Source organism: Crotalus tigris, unplaced genomic scaffold (genome assembly GCF_016545835.1).
Source record: "Crotalus tigris isolate CLP2741 ecotype Arizona unplaced genomic scaffold, ASM1654583v1 scf7180000018652.200882, whole genome shotgun sequence".
Classification (NCBI taxonomy): Eukaryota; Metazoa; Chordata; class Lepidosauria; order Squamata; family Viperidae; genus Crotalus; species Crotalus tigris.
Genome location: NW_024097126.1, coordinates 11,575 through 29,178, shown reverse-complemented (window position 1 = coordinate 29,178; position 17,604 = coordinate 11,575). Strand labels below are relative to the sequence as shown.

General features: G+C 36.9%; 1 protein-coding gene across 1 annotated transcript in view; it reads right to left on the bottom strand.

Moving 5' to 3' along the window:
• Nucleotides 1-10,096, bottom strand: part of MYO3B (myosin IIIB) — a 176,315-nt gene extending 166,219 nt beyond the window's left edge. Inside the window, exon 1 of the mRNA XM_039355285.1 lies at nucleotides 10,035-10,096. The gene's annotated coding sequence lies outside the window, so the exon portion shown is untranslated. The remainder of the gene's footprint in view (nucleotides 1-10,034) is intronic.
• Between the last annotated feature and the right edge of the window lie 7,508 nt (nucleotides 10,097-17,604).

The following is a 17,604-nucleotide window of genomic DNA, read 5'->3' as shown; positions in this document are numbered from 1 at the left end:
AGTCTGCTGCCCCAGCAGCTGAACCCTATTCTGTTTTGGTAAGAATCCTGAGGAGTGGTGCTGGTCCTAAATTTGTAATCCAATGTAATGGAAAAACTCCACCTTGTGGCATCCCGTGTCCCTCCTCCATACCTGTGACCCAGTTGTTCTGGAGATATAGGAAGTCCTCACTGATCGCAATTGGGATCAGCAACTATGTGGTCATTAAATGAAATGTCACATGACTATGCCAACTTACAACATCAGTTCCAGCTGCAATCTTTGAGCAAATCACTGCAGACCATTAAGTGCAATGTCACGTGACTGTAACTTGCAATGTCCTGCCAACTTCCTCATTGACTTTACTTGTCTAAGGCCAGCTGTGAAGGTCACAAATGGCAATCTCATGACCATGGGACACTGCAACAGCCACAAGTTCAAGGACTGACCATAAGTCTCCTTTAACTCCATCATAACTTCAAAAGGTTGCTGAATGAGTGGTCACTAAGCAAGCAATACCCATACAGGTTTAGTATTCTTTCAAAAGAGTGCTAGGCTCAGTCTTAAAAAAATAGTCTGATTTAACAAGTCACAGGCATAGAGTAAAGTTTGGGGGGGGAAGCATTATGGGTCTACCCTCCACTTTGCACCCCTATTCTTTGGCTATGATCTTTCAGTCAATTAACATTTGCAGAAGGGGGGGGCAAAGGATGGAATGATCAGTAATGAGTGAGCTTTTATCTCTCAATGATGCTATAACCAAAGGCAAGTAAGCAAAATGCACGCCCCATATACTAAAAATAATAAAAAATTATGGCTACACAAAACCCTTTCTCAACAGAAGGAGGGAAAAATGCTATAATGTACTTCCTGGAACCAATAACATACAGGTGGCAGAACCCAGTTGCCTTTCCCAATTCAGCTTGATCTCCTCTCCTCTATAACCCATTTTCAGAAGACCACTAAAACAGTGTATGAAAGGATTGCCTAAAAAACTTGTCAAGTGTTTTGGAAAGCATCAGTCAGGCATAGCAAACCGGTATCAAGTTTATCCTAAGCCAAAATGACCATGGAGAATGGTGTTAAGTGACTGGAGGCAGCAGCCTCCTAATGTGTTGGACTCTACATCCCACAATTTGCAGAGGTAGCAACTGGGTTTAATAGCATATGGAAAATGTTAGTTTACCCATTATCCAATCTCTACAGCTGACATTAACATCAAACTGAAACATTTTCCTTTATTGTAATGTGAAGGAAAGGCCAGGTATCGTATTAGATCCTGGTCTACTCTGGCATCTGTGGATTGGGTGTAAAGCAAAATATTATCTGTTGGCTTGATTTGTTGTAAATACTGTATCACAGAGCTCCTCAGCTCAAGAACTTCAAAAATTGTACCAGAGTAGAAATTCTAAAAAGTCTAAAAGTCTGAGTGGAAGAAAGGGGGTATCTCAAGTGATATAAAAAGATTATGAAAGCACCAGTCAAATTTTCCAGAGAAAGATATTCCAAAACTAGGACTATTTCCATTTGCTATCATATGTTTCATATCTAGGGACTAGAGAGTAAGGAGAAAGAAAGAAAAAAAGAAAGGAAAAGGTAGGAAAGAAAGAAGAAAAAAGAAAATAAAGTGACAGGAAGAGACAGGAAGGGAGGGAGAGAGGAAGAGCTTTGGGTTATCTTAATATAGGTTCAGATATAAGGAGATAAAGTTGTAGTAGTGTAATACCTAATTTTTCAGGGCTTTTAAGGTAAGTAGCCCCTTGAATTCTCTTTAAACCGAAATGATTGATTTGGGATTGAAGTGGCATGTTTCTAATTAGTAACCTAACCATTTTCTTTTTACTCTTAATCATTTTTTCTCCAATATTTTTTCCCCAACGCCTTCAAAACCAGTCCCATGGAGAACCCATTCCTGTAGTCTACACAAGCTGTAAGAACAATAGCAGTCTAATCAGTAGCAGGCAGATGCATTTGGGCAAATCAGCTACAACACAGATGTTAATTTTCCCCTCCATTAAGCACTTTGTAGACCACCAAAGATTCTCCAGACAAGGGAGCTGAGCCACTCTGAGCTGCTTCCTTGAGGCAAATCCAAACACTGATGGCTTGTATTGAATTGTTTTCTCCTCCCTATACAAGCAAAATAATATCCTAGCACCCTCTCCAACATCACTAAACCCTTTCCTAGTTCTTCCCATATCTTCCTCAGCTTCTATTTAAAAGCTGGGGGAGACAACTAGAAATTAGCATGAAATCTGAACAGTTGCTGAGAGACTTGTGAGTGCATAGCAGCTGTATATTTTCACACTGTCGCCTCAGAGACATTCTATTCAATCCATTTCTCTAACAGAGGACATCTAACACAGCCATTTTAACATCTGCCATTGTTTTCAGGAATGCTTCCATTGAAGACATTTTGTGGCTATCTTCATTGCTTGAAGGTTTAGAAGGGAAAAGCAAAACAACCTAAGAACTAAAAAGTCATGTTTTGAAAAGCTCCTCTACGGGATTAATGGCTTCTTTTTTTCATTTTGCCTCATACGTAAGCAACCGCCTGAGATGGCTGCTTCCTGCCTCTGCTTTGCATGATTCACATAAGCTAGTCATACCCTGAAGCTACGTAGCCTACTGTGCAGATGCAATAAGGTGCTGGTTCCCTCACATCTGTTCACCTGCTCCAAACTCGAAATGAATATAACCAAATTGCTGTATGACATTTTTTAAAAAATAAGCAAATTAACAAATTGAGGAAAAATATTGCCAGCTTTGCCTGTAGCCATCATTTCCTTTAATTTTTAGTCATAATTCTATAGAGCACCTGACATCTTAAATATCCATGTAGCATTATATAGGTCCAGCCTCACTCCCAAAATTCTACAGGTGGTGTGTCCAATATTAGTATGCCATGATAAACAGCACATTTTTAGGTTTTTGTCTGTTACATTCACAGAGAATTCAGTGTACACACACACACACACACACAGAGAGAGAGAGAGAGAGAGAGAGAGAGAGAGAGAGAGAGAGAGAGAGAGAGAGAGAGAGAGTCTAGTAGGCAAGACCCATTTATATCTACATTGATCTATCTACTTGAATCAAATCACATTAATTAATTCCAATTCTGCTTGGATCATTGGGGTGATTATAGAAGTTTTATTGATAGTTTTTTAAATTGTAAAAGAATTTGAGTTTTTTTTTTTCATCTATAGGAATAAAACTTTAGTCAGTCATGCAACCTTCGGAGAATAATTTCTGTTACTTTGATTTGACTTTCTTGTTCAATACCTGGAAAAAAGAAAATGTTCACTGACATCTCTGAGTTCAATCTTTTCTCACATCTCATTTTTTTTAATCCAGGGGGCATTTCCCTACTTGCAGCTCACCACAGCACCAATATGCCCTGGGTCACCTTTTCTTATTCTCTGTTCCAGATGTTGCTTTCGTTTCCTTTATCTTGTCTCCAGCAAATTTCCCACAGCTCTAGTTCTACAGGATAGGTGAAGAGTGCTTCAACCCATCAGTGGAGAAAAGCCAAATCTCATGGTTGTTACATGGATGTCTGATTGGTGAATCCAAATTTCATCTTGAGTGAAGCAACTGTACTTTATTTGAAAACAAAAATTGTGACTGAAGTTGGGTTTATATTCAGATGTGTTTTGCAAAGTCATTGCTTAAATATAGCAAGCATTTGTCTTAAACAGGGGTCTTCAAACTTGGCCCTTTTATGACTTGTGGAGTTCGACTCCCAGAATTCCTTAGCCAGGCATGCTGGCTGAGGAATTCTGGGAGTTGAAATCCACAAGTCATAAAAGGGCCAAGTTTGAAGACCCCTGGTCTTAAGTAATCCTATTCTTTCAAATACATCACGTCAGAACCTAAGAGTAGATTTCTCCTTACAATTGTTTAAGGTGGGAACCAGCCTAATGAGTTCCCAGGAATGCATAGTTCTAGACATCCTCAGTCAACCCATAGGGATTGGTCAAAGGAGCTGCATCTTGTCCCTGCAGTGTTTCAAGTAATACTAAGGCTATGCAGGGAAGGTGCTTCACTTATAGCATCGGACTGTGCACTACACTTTGTTTAATGGTGACACTTAAAAGAAGTGTTTAATTTCAGGAGACAATAAAAAGGCAACAACAGGATAGTAAAAGATACTTGCACCAACTTATTACCTTTTTAACACCTCCAGAATTCAATGTGTATTTTCATGGGTGCACCCCTACTATGTGAGACCAGAAAAAGGTGCAGCTTTTTCAAGGAGACAATCATAAGTACAGTAAACAAATCTGTAGCAAATATGAAACACCTTCCCCTCTCTGAAGCCACATACTGCATGCCATAGGAACATCTTGGAATTAAATCTGTGTCACATAGCTGCCAGTAACTATAATTCTTCACTTTGTATAAAAGTTTATTATTCTTATTCCAAGACAAGGAACTATAAACTTTCTCTCCATTGTCTTTTAACTCCAGCTGCAGGTGCCCATTTTACAGTAATTACATTACATATAAGGATTACACCTATAAGCACACAATTCATATATTCAATTTAAAGAAAATCACAAATAATATCCAGGAATATATAGAGGCATTACTAGCAACAAGAGAATCAACAGAGCAAAACATCTAAACTGATTAAGTGGACATTACTACATGGACAAATAATAATTCTTAAAACACATGCAGTGCTACTGTGATAAATGTCTGACTCACAATTTTATGTTCTGAATTTATTCTAACATATTCTGCCTATAAGGCAAGACATTTTTCAGTAAAATGCCATATTATATTATCAGAATTATATGAACAATACTTTATTGGAACATACTGTGATGCATTAAAATTATTACCCTTCTTTCTAAGCAAACTGTTGGAGGTAGGTAGCATTTAGACCAAATCCTACTGAAATTAATGGGACTTAAGTAAGCAATCGTAACTGTCCCATTAGCTCCAGTGCTACTTCTGATGAATAACTTGGCCTGAATGCTATCCCTCAATAAATAATACTAAGATTAGAGTCAACATTTCAAAAAAAAAAAGCAGAGTTAAGAATAAAATACAAGAATTAACACACTTGGCCAATAAAGAATTCTATTTGAAATGAATTAAATACGCTTTTTACACAATGAATGCATCTGCATCAGGCAAAAAAGGGGGAGAGGGGACAACCTGCATACAATATTAACTTGAAAAGAAACTTTACATGTTAATCCAAATTAATTAACTCCTTGACATCTCCAAAAAATAAACAGAAGCAAGGAAACTGAAAAGACAAGAAACAACGGATGGAAACTAATCAAGGAGAGAAGCAACCTGGAATTAAGGAGAAACTTCCTAACAGTGAGGACAATTAACCAGCAGAACAGCTTGCCTCCAGACATTGTGGGTGCTTCATCACTCGAGGTGTTTAAGAAGAGACTGGACAGCCACTTGTCTGAAATGGTATAGGGATTTCTGCTTTAGCAGGGAGCTGGACTAGATGACCTTCAAGGTCCCTTCCAGCTCTTTTCTGATTGTTGTTGTTGTTGTTATTATTATTATTAAATAGGCAGGATTTTATAGTCAACAATTTTGCAATTTTCCTAAATGTAAAAATTTTGCTGCTTTCAGGTGCCAGTAACAGCTGAACATAAACAGAGGTCCAAATTTTTAATGCCTTTATCCAGTGTCCGTAGCATAATGCCTGTTAGGCCTTAGATTGCCAATCTAAGCCACATGGCAATTTCCCTTCACCTTGAGTAAGTTTTGTGCCCTCACTCATGCTCTCATGTTGTGTTATATCACTGTTCAATCATGAAGCCAACTATGCAACTTTGGGTCAGTAACAATCTCTTAGTCCAGCGTACCTACTCTGTCTATAGTTGTAGGGATAAAAGGGTGATCTGTACAGACTTGATCTTTCAGAGAAAGCTAAACATAAATGAAATAATAAATATTACCTATTTAATAAAAATGTGCCCATGAAATATTGGGGTGATGGGAAATGAACACAGATATTGAAAGGAAAATTTTGCTGGTTGTGGAATACATTGTGATAACACACAGGATGACAGGAAATCAAAACATTAAATTAAAAGACAATTATGACAATAATTATAATATTAATAAGACTGACTGATACAAATACCAGCATGACAAAATAGCAATAATGGTGCATTGGAATATCTGCAAGAATTGGTAGGACCACTAAATTGATAAAATAATAGAAAATGAAGAAACTAAAGTGTTCTGGGACCTTAAAATTCAAACAAACAAGCATCTGTCATATAACACCCCAGACTTAACAATCGTTGATAAGAAAGCCAAAAGAGTCTGGATAATGGGTATACTAGTACCTGGAGACAGCAGAATAAAGACAAAGTACTGGAGAAGATCACAAAATATAAAATCCCTCAAATAGAAATAGAACAACTGTGGCAAAAGAAAATAAAGATAGTACCAATAATAATAGGCTCTTTGGGTGCAATCTCAAAACATCTGGAGCACCACCGGAACACCACTGGCATTGACAAAATTGTCACCAGCCAATTGCAAAAGGCAGCATTATTTTGAACAGCTTACATCCTACGACAGGGGTCTTCAAACTTGGCCCTTTTATGACTTGTGGATTTCAACTCCCAGAATTCCTCAGCCAGGCACGATAAAAGGGCCAAGTTTGAAGACCCCTGCCCTACGACAATGCCTTTAACTCCATACAACAGCCTATCACAGATTCTTGGGAAGGATTCAATAGGTGGACAAAAATACCAGATCCAGTCTAAATATCTGGATGTCTGTGCAACCAACATAACAAATACAATAATATTTTTTACAATAGTTTGGACCCAAAAAGTGAATATGTGCATTGTAGATGCCATATGAATTTACTATCAGTCATCACAGTAGTAATAAAAAACTACATTAGTAATAAAAGCTTTATATTTTTCTGAAGGACTATCATGAGACAAGATGTTTACTTAATAAGTTATTATCTACACATTTAATGTATCTATAATAAAAAAAACTTTGGTTTAAGATGGTGGTATTATATACATTGCAATTTCCTCCTACTTCAAATGCCAGCAAAATAGAAATTAAATGTTAATAACAGGATAATATAAAGACATTGCTGAACCTCATATGCTATTACAGATTTAGAAATGTCTATATCTTTTAGGTTATTTTGAATTTGTGTTTCAGATCAAAGTTGGGCTGAGGAGAGATTTGTCCAATAGAAACTGAAGAGATGCAGTTGCTGTGTGGCTAAGCCATGAATAATAGTAAAATTTCACCCTTGTTAAGAAAATTTATTTATTATTCCACTTATGTATTACAATTACAACCTGCTTTTCATTCAGGAACTGGTGACAGAATACATGATTTTCTTCTTTTTTCTCTCCCCTTTTATTCTCACAATAATCTTGTGAGGTTGGCTAGACTGAGATAGAGCAATCAGCCCCAAATCACTTGATGGATTTCCATGACTGAATAGGATTTCAGCCACAATCTCCCCAGTCCTGAAGCCTCTGTACCATATTCTCTTTCTTATACTCTTGGGGGGAGATGGAAAATTAGGACGTGGCATTTCAGTAAAAAAAAAGAAAAGACATACTGAAAAGTCCACTTCTTTTTATAAGTTCTGAACTTTTAAAAAATGCATGTTTGAAAAGCACTCCAAACAGTTCATTGATTAACTGTCTTTTTATTGTGTAAAGTTTAACTAGAATTGACTAGAATATGTTTGTCCAAAACATGAGATCAAATTCAAAATGTAAATTAACGAAGCTAACCATTTCTATTTCAAAACCTGAAATATTATAAATGGGAACTTACTCTGGTATACAATCACTTGGATCATACCTACTTCCTAAAGTATTATTTAAATTTATGTCATGTAGTCTTAAAATATTCAAGATGACATATCTATTGCGCATTTACAAACTCTGCTATACTGTTGTAACTAGCTAGGCAACTAGGCTTGGGAATCATGAAAGGACTATAATCCATTTGTATTTTAATTGGTAACTGTTGTATTTTTATTGCCAGGAAGCAAGAGAAGCACATGTGAACCTAACTGTGTCAGCTCCTTAAACAACTTGAGTGGCTACTTGGCTACTCTGCACAGCGACTTTGGATGAGCGAGGTGAGAATGGGAAGGCAGGTGATTTCATTTGATTTGAATCAGAGGCAGAAATAACATTTGTCTGAAAAATTGTAACTGTGTAACTACATACATTTGGACACACTGGTTCAAGATAAGCTTCTTATGCAAATGATATTCAGCCTCAAGAAGAAGGTAGATAATGGAATTATTGAAAAGTCAACTACTCATCAAAAGTATGACAGAAAAATCAGGCAAGGTCCTAATATATGGGTAAGAGGCAAATGGACTTGTTACAATCACTGCTTTTAATTTATCAAAGCAAAGCTGTCACAAGTCAGACACTGACAAATGTGTATCTAATGCATATAAATGAGCCAATTATCACTAATAGTTGGACAGTTCAATGCTGTGTAGACTTCATTTTTATTGCATTTTTTAAAGAAATGAAATTTTAAGTGGAAACCAAACCATCTATAAACAATGATTGACAACCTAAACAGTTGTGTTTTATCATAAACATTTTCTTCAAAGAACCTAAATGCTAAAATAGTCTGAATAATTCTGAAATGCTCTGCCATGATTGATCATCACAGCACTGTTAGCAGGATTCTTCAAATAATTCTTTTTCCAGATCCCAGAGGAGAGCTTGAAGCTTCAGGGTAACATTCTGGATTCCCGTCCCCCCCACAAATTAATCCCATGCATATCAGATTTAGACCACCGAATAGGGTACTTGCATTTTTAAAAATTTAATCTGTAAAAGTATCAGAACATAAACACATACCCATACATAGCACTCAATAAGAGCTTTAAGTTTTTTTTTAAGGTGTACAACTCAATTGATTGTATCTTATATGCTTCTTTAGATTGTAAATAAAAAAATGACCAGTTTCAACAATCAAGAGCATGAAAATTGATTATATTGTTCAGCAGACATTTTTAAGATTCATAAAGCTTATAGGTTTTGTTCCACTTAGCCATTTGGTTCTAACTTAGATTGAGTATGAACTCAGTCATTATGATTTTCAATCCATGGTTTATCTTATATGGTTGTGTGTGAACTGGGCATTATGACCTGTTCAATCAACCAGCTAATAATTTGTATGAACCCAGTCTGTTACTTGATGTTTAACAATGGAGGTTAATATTTATTCACATCATTGAAAAATTAAAATAAGATAATGTCTCTCCCCAATCTAGTTCATTCAGTGCATTCTAGTGGAAAAAATATGAGTTAGAGTCAAATCCCTGCTGCCAATGTAAAGCTCACTAAATGTATTTGGAGAGTTACTCTCATCCATGTCGCTACAATCATGAATGAGTCAGAATCACCTGAACCACCAGAATCACCTGAAGGAAACTCAGGCATGCAGCAAGCAGATTTTAAGGTGCTGTGTGAAGTTGGCAAATTGCGAACTTTATTGGTGATAGTTCCAATCATTGCTAAACCATTCTTCTCGAGAGATTTATGTTCCTTAGTTGTAAGTTAGCAAAGCAGAATTAGAATGGGTGATTCCATTTGGTGGGAAGATAAGAGGCACTGTGATATAGTAAGATCATGAATTTAGATGCAGAAGAACCCAACATAATCAAACCTTCATTCACAGAAACTCCCCAAATGAGATGTTGGCCTAGTTAATCCCTCTCAGCTCAACCCCCACTTATAGGATTGTTGCTATATGGGGGGGGGGAGAAGAAATTCTATATATCATCTTGAGTTCCTGAATAAAAGGTCAGAGATAAATAATATGTTCCAAAAAAATAAACATGCAATCAAATAAATATAAATAATAAATTTATAGTTAAGATCTGTGCCTTTCAATAGTCACAATACTTTTTTCCCCAAATGTAATACAAATTGAAAAAAGTAGCTTTTATTCCCCTACATGTATGTTCATTACCAAAGTTTTCCACAGATCAGTTCACAATGCCTTTAAAAAATTAGCCTTTCAACACAAAAAGTGGTATTACTTACTGAGAAATAAAGTGGTTGAATCCTCTGGACCAATTTTCTGGTTGGAACAGCGTTGGAGGGGGATTCCTGAAAAATATGCAGGCACTTTGTATGAATAGTTAAAACAGTCATACCAATTGTTTAATACTAAAATCTGTTGTTGATATTATCCAGAAAGAATTGTTCCCAGATGTTTTCAAGATGGAAGATACCCATGGATTGTTCCTGCTATTATCTGATAAATGAAATTACATGTCTTGGTCATCCATGTTCTTCCAACAATTTAAGGAAGTTTAGACAAGGGTTTGGGATTGTGGCTGAACAACTAGGCTCCAAATATTACTTATTCTGATGAAAGAAATCTTCTTACACCATTTCTATAGGCAAAGGTTTCTTCCAGATGATCATTCACGCAAACAGAAAAGATGTAACTAGCCACAAATATGGCTAAAACACTTTCAGAGCTACTCCCCTCACAGAAAAGATGTATATCTTGCACTGAATTCTGAGTATATTTGTTAAGAATAATGTAAACAACAACAACAATAACGTTATACGTGCCTAATAATTTAGAGCAATAGAAATGAAAAAAAGAAGAAGAGCTGATTTTTCAATTTCTCCCTACACCTGTATCTGGGATATGTGCATGTGTTCAAAAGTGAGCAAAACACAGCTAAGAAATAATAGCTCTATAATGAATGGCTCACTTTCCTCTGCATCTATCTGTAAACCATTTCTGCTATCTCATTTTCTGCAGATTGTCATGTTATCTGAGCCAAATGTATTATTACTTTTCTCTTTTCATACAGCACTGGTTCAAAATGAGCAGGGAAAATCCAAAATACTTGCCGGATATGCATCATTTATCACATTTACTATTAGGAAGCAATATGATGGGTTATATTCAGTGACATTAATGCTTAGGCTCATGTTCCATTAAATAGGTCCTATCACCACCTGCATCAGAGCCTCAGATGTAAGATACACAAATCCCATCTGTGAAGATGAATTGAGGCAATAGCTACTTGCATCTGCTTTAAAAATTCCGTACAAGTCCAATAATTGGTTAGGAAAACAACTAATTAAACATACTAACAAAGTCTTCCGGAGACAGTCACAAACTTTACAAAACAAAAGTCCATTGGTTCTTTTGGCCATATGATTCTTGGTGAGAATAAAACTACAATGCACCCCCCGCCTTAGAAATCCTCTATAGATAAATAGCTTTCTTTCTTGGTGAGCAATCAGAATAACCTAACATCCACAGGCAACATTGGACTCACTCTCGTGGTTATGCTAATGTGCCATCCTTCACTCCTGAGCCCACAGTATGGCAATACAAATTACCCTGCACCAGCAGCCAAGTTCTAATCTGCCATAGGAACAAGGCCAAAAAGTGGTGCTGTCTTTAAGACAGTTGATGTTAAATTAAGAAAAGTATTCTTTGGATTCCCGGGCTTTGTCGCCCAAATATCACCTACAATTGGGAAAACCAGCAATTGTTCTTGTTAATAATGATGGGGTAAGGCAGTGTTTCTCAACCTTGGCCATTTTAAGATGTATGGACTTCAACTCACAAAATTCCCCAGCCAACATGGCTGGCTAGGGAATTCTGAGAGTTGAAGTCCACATATCTTAAAATGGACAAGGTTGAGAAACACTGGGATAAGGGATTTTTGTGCTCAGGAGGTGAATTTTTTTTTTTGACCCAAATGTAAAAATGGACCTCAGAATGGGATTTGGGGTTAAATTTCATGCTTAAAAATGGTGCTTTTTCTATTTTTTAAAAATTGAGACGTTTTGGTGTCCGGGGAAGGAAATTCTTTATGGTGGGGTCAGGGATTCTCCCGCTCAGGAGGTGAAAATTTTTTTTTGACCCAAATGTAAAAACGGACCTTGGAATGGGATTCTACGTTAAATTTCATGCTTAAAAATGGTGCTATTTCTAGATTTTAAAAATTGAGTCATTTTGGTGTCCAAGGAAGAAAATTCCTGATGCCTGCAAGGTCAGGGATTTTTTTTTATTATTATTAATTTTTTTTTAAATTTTACAATAAAAACCCCTTCCCCAATCCCTCCCAACCCACTCCAAAACCCTCCCCTGTTCTTCCCAGAGCTGAATACAGGCTTAACTAGATCTTAAAAGAAAAAAAGTTTTAAACCCAAACCTTAAGCAAATATAATTACACTCAATAAACAAATTGTAAAATACTTTAACTCCATTATATATAAAAAAACAAAAAGAGGAAAAACAAAAGAGAAAATAAAAAAGAAATAATAAAAATAAAAAATTAAAGAATAATAACAATTACACTTCTAAATAATATCTTAAATTTATATAAATTATTCAAAAGCTAGATAATATTTTCTTATATCATACTTATATTGTATAAAATTTATCCATCTTTTCCACACCGAAAGATACTTCTCTTGCGATTAATCTTTCAAGAAAGCCGAAATTTTTGCCATTTCCGCTAAGTAGGAAACTTTAAAAAACCATTCTTGCAAAGTAGGCAAAAATTCCTCCTTCCAATATTGCCCTATTAACAACCTGTTGTTGTTGTTGTTAATTGCGAAGTCGTGTCCGACCCGTCGCGACCCCATGGACAATGTTCCTCCAGGTCTTCCTGTCCTCTACCATCTTCTGGAGTCCATTTAAATTCACACCTACTGCTTCAGTGACTCCATCCAGCCATCTCATTCTCTGTCGTCCCCTTCTTCTATTGCCCTCAATCTTTCCCAACATTAGGCTCTTCTCCAGTGAATCCTTCCTTCTCATTAGGTGGCCAAAGTACTTGAGTTTCAACTTCAGGATCTGGCCTTCTAAAGAGCAGTCGGGGTTGATCTCTTCTAGGACTGACCGGTTTGAACGCCTTGCAGTCCAAGGGACTCGCAGGAGTCTTCTCCAGCACCATAGTTCAAAGGCCTCAATTCTTTTGCGCTCAGCCTTTCTTATGGTCCAACTTTCACAGCCATACATTGCAACTGGGAAAACCATGGCCTGGACTATACGCACTTTTGTTGGCAGGGTGATGTCTCTGCTTTTTAGAATGCTGTCTAGATTTGCCATAGCTTTCCTCCCCAGGAGCAAGCGTCTTTTAATTTCTTGGCTGCAGTCCCCATCTGAGGTGATCTTGGAGCCCAGAAAAATAAAATCTGTCACTACCTCCATTTCTTCCCCATCTATTTGCCAGGAATTGAGAGGGCCGGATGCCATGATTTTGGTTTTCTTAATGTTGAGTTTCAAGCCAACTTTTGCACTCTCCTTCTTCACCCGCATCAAGAGGCTCTTTAGTTCCTCTTCACTTTCTGCCATTAGAGTGGTATCATCTGCATATCTTAGGTTGTTGATATTTCTCCCGGCAATCTTAATTCCAACTTTTGATTCATCTAGCCCTGCCTTTCTCATGATGTGCTCTGCATATAAGTTAAATAGGCAGGGCGACAGTATACAGCCTTGCCGGACTCCTTTTCCAATTTTGAACCAATCAGTGGTTCCGTGTTCAGTTCTCACTGTTGCTTCTTGACCCGCATATAGGTTTCTCAGGAGACAAATGAGATGGTCTGGTACTCCCATCTCTTTAAGAACTTGCCACAATTTGTTGTGATCCACACAATCAAAGGCTTTTGCATAGTCAATGAAGCAGAAGTAGATGTTTTTCTGGAACTCCCTAGCTTTCTCCATGATCCAGCGTATGTTGGCAATTTGATCTCTAGTTCCTCTGCCTCTTCGAAATCCTGCCTGTACTTCTGGTAGTTCTCGATCCACATACTGCTGGAGTCTAGCTTGTAGGATTTTAAGCATAACTTTACTAGCATGTGAAATGAGTGCAATGGTGCGATAGTTTGAACATTCTTTGGCATTGCCTTTCTTTGGAATTGGAATGTAAACTGACCTTTTCCAATCCTGTGGCCACTGTTGAGTTTTCCAAATTTGCTGGCAAATTGAGTGTAGCACTTTTACTGCATCTTCTTTTAAGATTTTGAATAGCTCAGCTGGAATACTGTCACCTCCACTAGCTTTGTTGTTGCTCAGATTTTCTAAGGCCCATTTCACTTCACATTCTAGGATGTCTGGTTCGAGGTCAGTGACCATCTCATTGTGGTTATCTGGGATGTTAAGCTCATTCTTGTATAGTTCTTCTGTGTAGTTTTGCCATCTCTTCTTAATCTCTTCTGCCTCTGTTAGGTCTCTGCCATTTTGGTCCTTTATCATGCCCATCTTTGCATGAAACGTTCCCTTCATATCTCCAATTTTCTTGAAGAGATCTCTGGTCCTCCCTATTCTGTTGTTTTCTTCTATTTCTTTGCACTGTTCATTTAAGAAGGCATTCTTATCTCTTCTAGCTATTCTCTGGAATTCTGCATTCAATTGGGTGTATCTTTCTCTTTCTCCTTTGCCTTTTGCTTCCCTTCTTTCCTCAGCTATTTGCAAAGCTTCCTCAGACAGCCATTTTGCTTTCTTGCATTTCTTTTTCTTTGGGATGGTTTTAGTTGCTACCTCTTGTACAATGTTGAGAACTTCCATCCATAGTTCTTCAGGCACTCTGTCTATCAGATCCAGTTCCTTAAATCTATTTGTCACCTCTACTGTATATTCATCAGGAATATGATTTAGTTCATACCTGAGTGGCCTAGTGCTTTTCCCTACTTTTTTCAATTTAAGCCTAAATTTTGCAACGAGAAGCTCATGATCTGAGCCACAGTCAGCTCCTGGTCTTGTTTTTACTGACTGTATAGAGCTTCTCCATCTTTGGCTGCAGAGCACATAGTCAATCTGATTTCTATGTTGACCGTCTGGTGATGTCCATGTGTAGAGCCGTCTCTTGGGTTGTTGGAAAAGAGTGTTTGTTATGACCATCGTATTCTCTTGACAAAATTCTATTAGCCTGTGCCCTGCTTCATTTTGTACTCCAAGGCCAAACTTGCCTGTTATTCCGGTTATCTTTTGGCTTCCTACCTTAGCATTCCAATCCCCCATGATGATAAGGACATCATTTTTTGGTGTTAATTCTATAAGGTGCTGTAGGGCTTCATAGAACCGGTCAATTTCATCCTCTTCAGCACCAGTGGTTGGGGCATAGATTTGGACTACTGTGATATTGAATGGTTTGCCTTGGATTCGAATTGAGATCATTCTGTCATTTTGGGGATTGTATCCCAGTATTGCTTTTCCTATTCTTTTATTGACTATGAAGGCTACTCCATTTCTTCTGAGGGATTCTTGCCCACAGTAGTATACCTGATGGTCATCTGAGTTAAATTCACCCATTCCTATCCATTTTAGTTCGCTGATTCCTAAGATGTCGATGTTCAGTCTTGTCATCTCTTTTTTGACTACGTCTAGCTTGCCTTGATTCATGGATCTTACATTCCAGGTTCCTATGGAGAAAAAATCTTTACAGCATTGGACTTTCCTTTCACCACCAGATATATCCACAGCTGAGCGTCCTTTCGGCTTTGGCCCAGTCGCTTCATTCTTTCTGGCGCTACTAGTACTAGCCCTCTGCTCTTCCCCAGTAGCATATTGGACACCTTCCGACCTGAGGGGCTCATCTTCCAGCGTCATATCTTTTTTCCTTTTAGTACTGTCCATGGGGTTTTCATGGCAAAGATACTGGAGTGGTTTGCCATTTCCTTCTCCAGTGGATCACATTTTGTCAGAACTCTCTGCTATAACCTGTCCGTCTTGGGTGGCCCTGCACGGCATAGCTTATAGCTTCATTGAGTTACGCAAGCCCCTTCGCCACGACAAGGCAGTAATCCATAAAAAGGATTAACAACCTAGCCGCAGTAATTAAATTTAACATTAAAATAATCTCTTTATCATCACAATCAGAAACAATACCCAACAAAAACAATTGTGGAGTAAATTTTATCCTTCTTTTAAAAATTCTTTGAATATTCCACCATATCTTAATCCAAAAAGCTTTAATACTTTTTGACCACCAAATATGATAATAAGTAGCATCCGAGCAACCACATCTCCAACATTTAGGCTGCAGGTTTGGATACATACGAGACATTTTTTGTGGATCAAGGTGCCATCTATAAAACATTTTATAAAAGTTTTCCCGTAAGTTTTGGGCTTGCGTAAATTTAACATTCCTCACCCAAATAATCTCCCAAGTATCTAATAAAATCGGTTCATCAAAATTTTGTGCCCACTTAACCATACAATCTTTAACTAGCTCTGCTTCTGAGTCCAATTCCACCAAGACACCATAAATTCTTTTAATGTGGGTTCGACTTTGATCTCTAATTTGTTTTAACAAATTCTCATCCTCTCTAAGCAAGCCCACCTTATAATCTATCTTCCACCTTTCCAATAATTGTCTATACTGAAACCATGAATAAATAATATTTTCTTGTGCTAATTCATCCATAGATTTTAATTGCCAATTTTTACCATCCCACTTAAGTAATTGTGTATAAGAAATAAAATCCATCTTAACTCCTCTCCTTATTCCTTCTATTGCATGCCATGGAATAGCCCATAATGGAATTCTTGAATCACTTCTATAGTATTTCTTCCAAACCCAAAGTAAAGAAATTCTTAAAATATGAGATCTAAAGACCCTATCAAACTTTTTATTATAAATTAAATAGGCATGCCATCCAAAAAGTAAATCCCATCCCTCCAAAAGGAGTATATCTACATTTGTTAGATTGACCCAATCACTAATTGATGTTAAAACCACAGCATCGTAATACAATTTCAAATTCGGTACCTTAAGTCCACCTCTCTCTCATATATCTTGTAAAATTTTAAGTTTTACTCTTGGTTTTTTCCCTGCCCAGATAAATTTATTGATACCTTTCTGCCACTCATCTAAATTTGCTTCTTTCTTTAAAATAGGTATCATTTGAAATAAAAAGAGAAATTTTGGCAGAACATTCATTTTAATCACTGCTATTCTCCCCAAAAGGGACAATTGCAGCTTTTTCCAATTATCCAAATCCTTTTGTATTCTAACCCACAGCGTTTCATAATTATTTTTATACAATTTTGAGTTGGAAGCAGATAAAATAACACCCAAATATTTTACCTTATTAACAACCTCAAAGCCTGTCAATCTAACCAATGTCTCCTTATCCAAATTGGTCATGTTCTTAGGCAATATTTTAGTCTTATTGTTATTAATTTTAAAACCTGAAACTTGTCCATATTGATTTATCAATTGTAACAACTCCATTACAGAATAAGTTGGTTGAGATAATGTAACAACTAGATCATCTGCAAAAGCCCTTAATTTATATTCTTTTTTGTTAATTTCTATTCCTTTTATCTTCGATGATTCCCGAATTTTAATCAATAAAATTTCCAAAGTTAACACAAACAGCAGTGGAGACAATGGACAACCCTGTCTAGTCCCCTTTTCAATTGGGAATACCTCTGATAAACCTCCATTAACTATAAGTTGTGCCGTTTGTTTTTGATAAATAGCTCGAAGGGCCTGTAAAATTTTATCTCCAAAATTCATTTCCTCAACCAGTCTTAGCATAAATTGCCAATTTAATTGATCAAAAGCTTTTTCAGCATCTAAAAATATCAATCCTGCCGAAGTTTGATTGTTCTTATCCAAATATT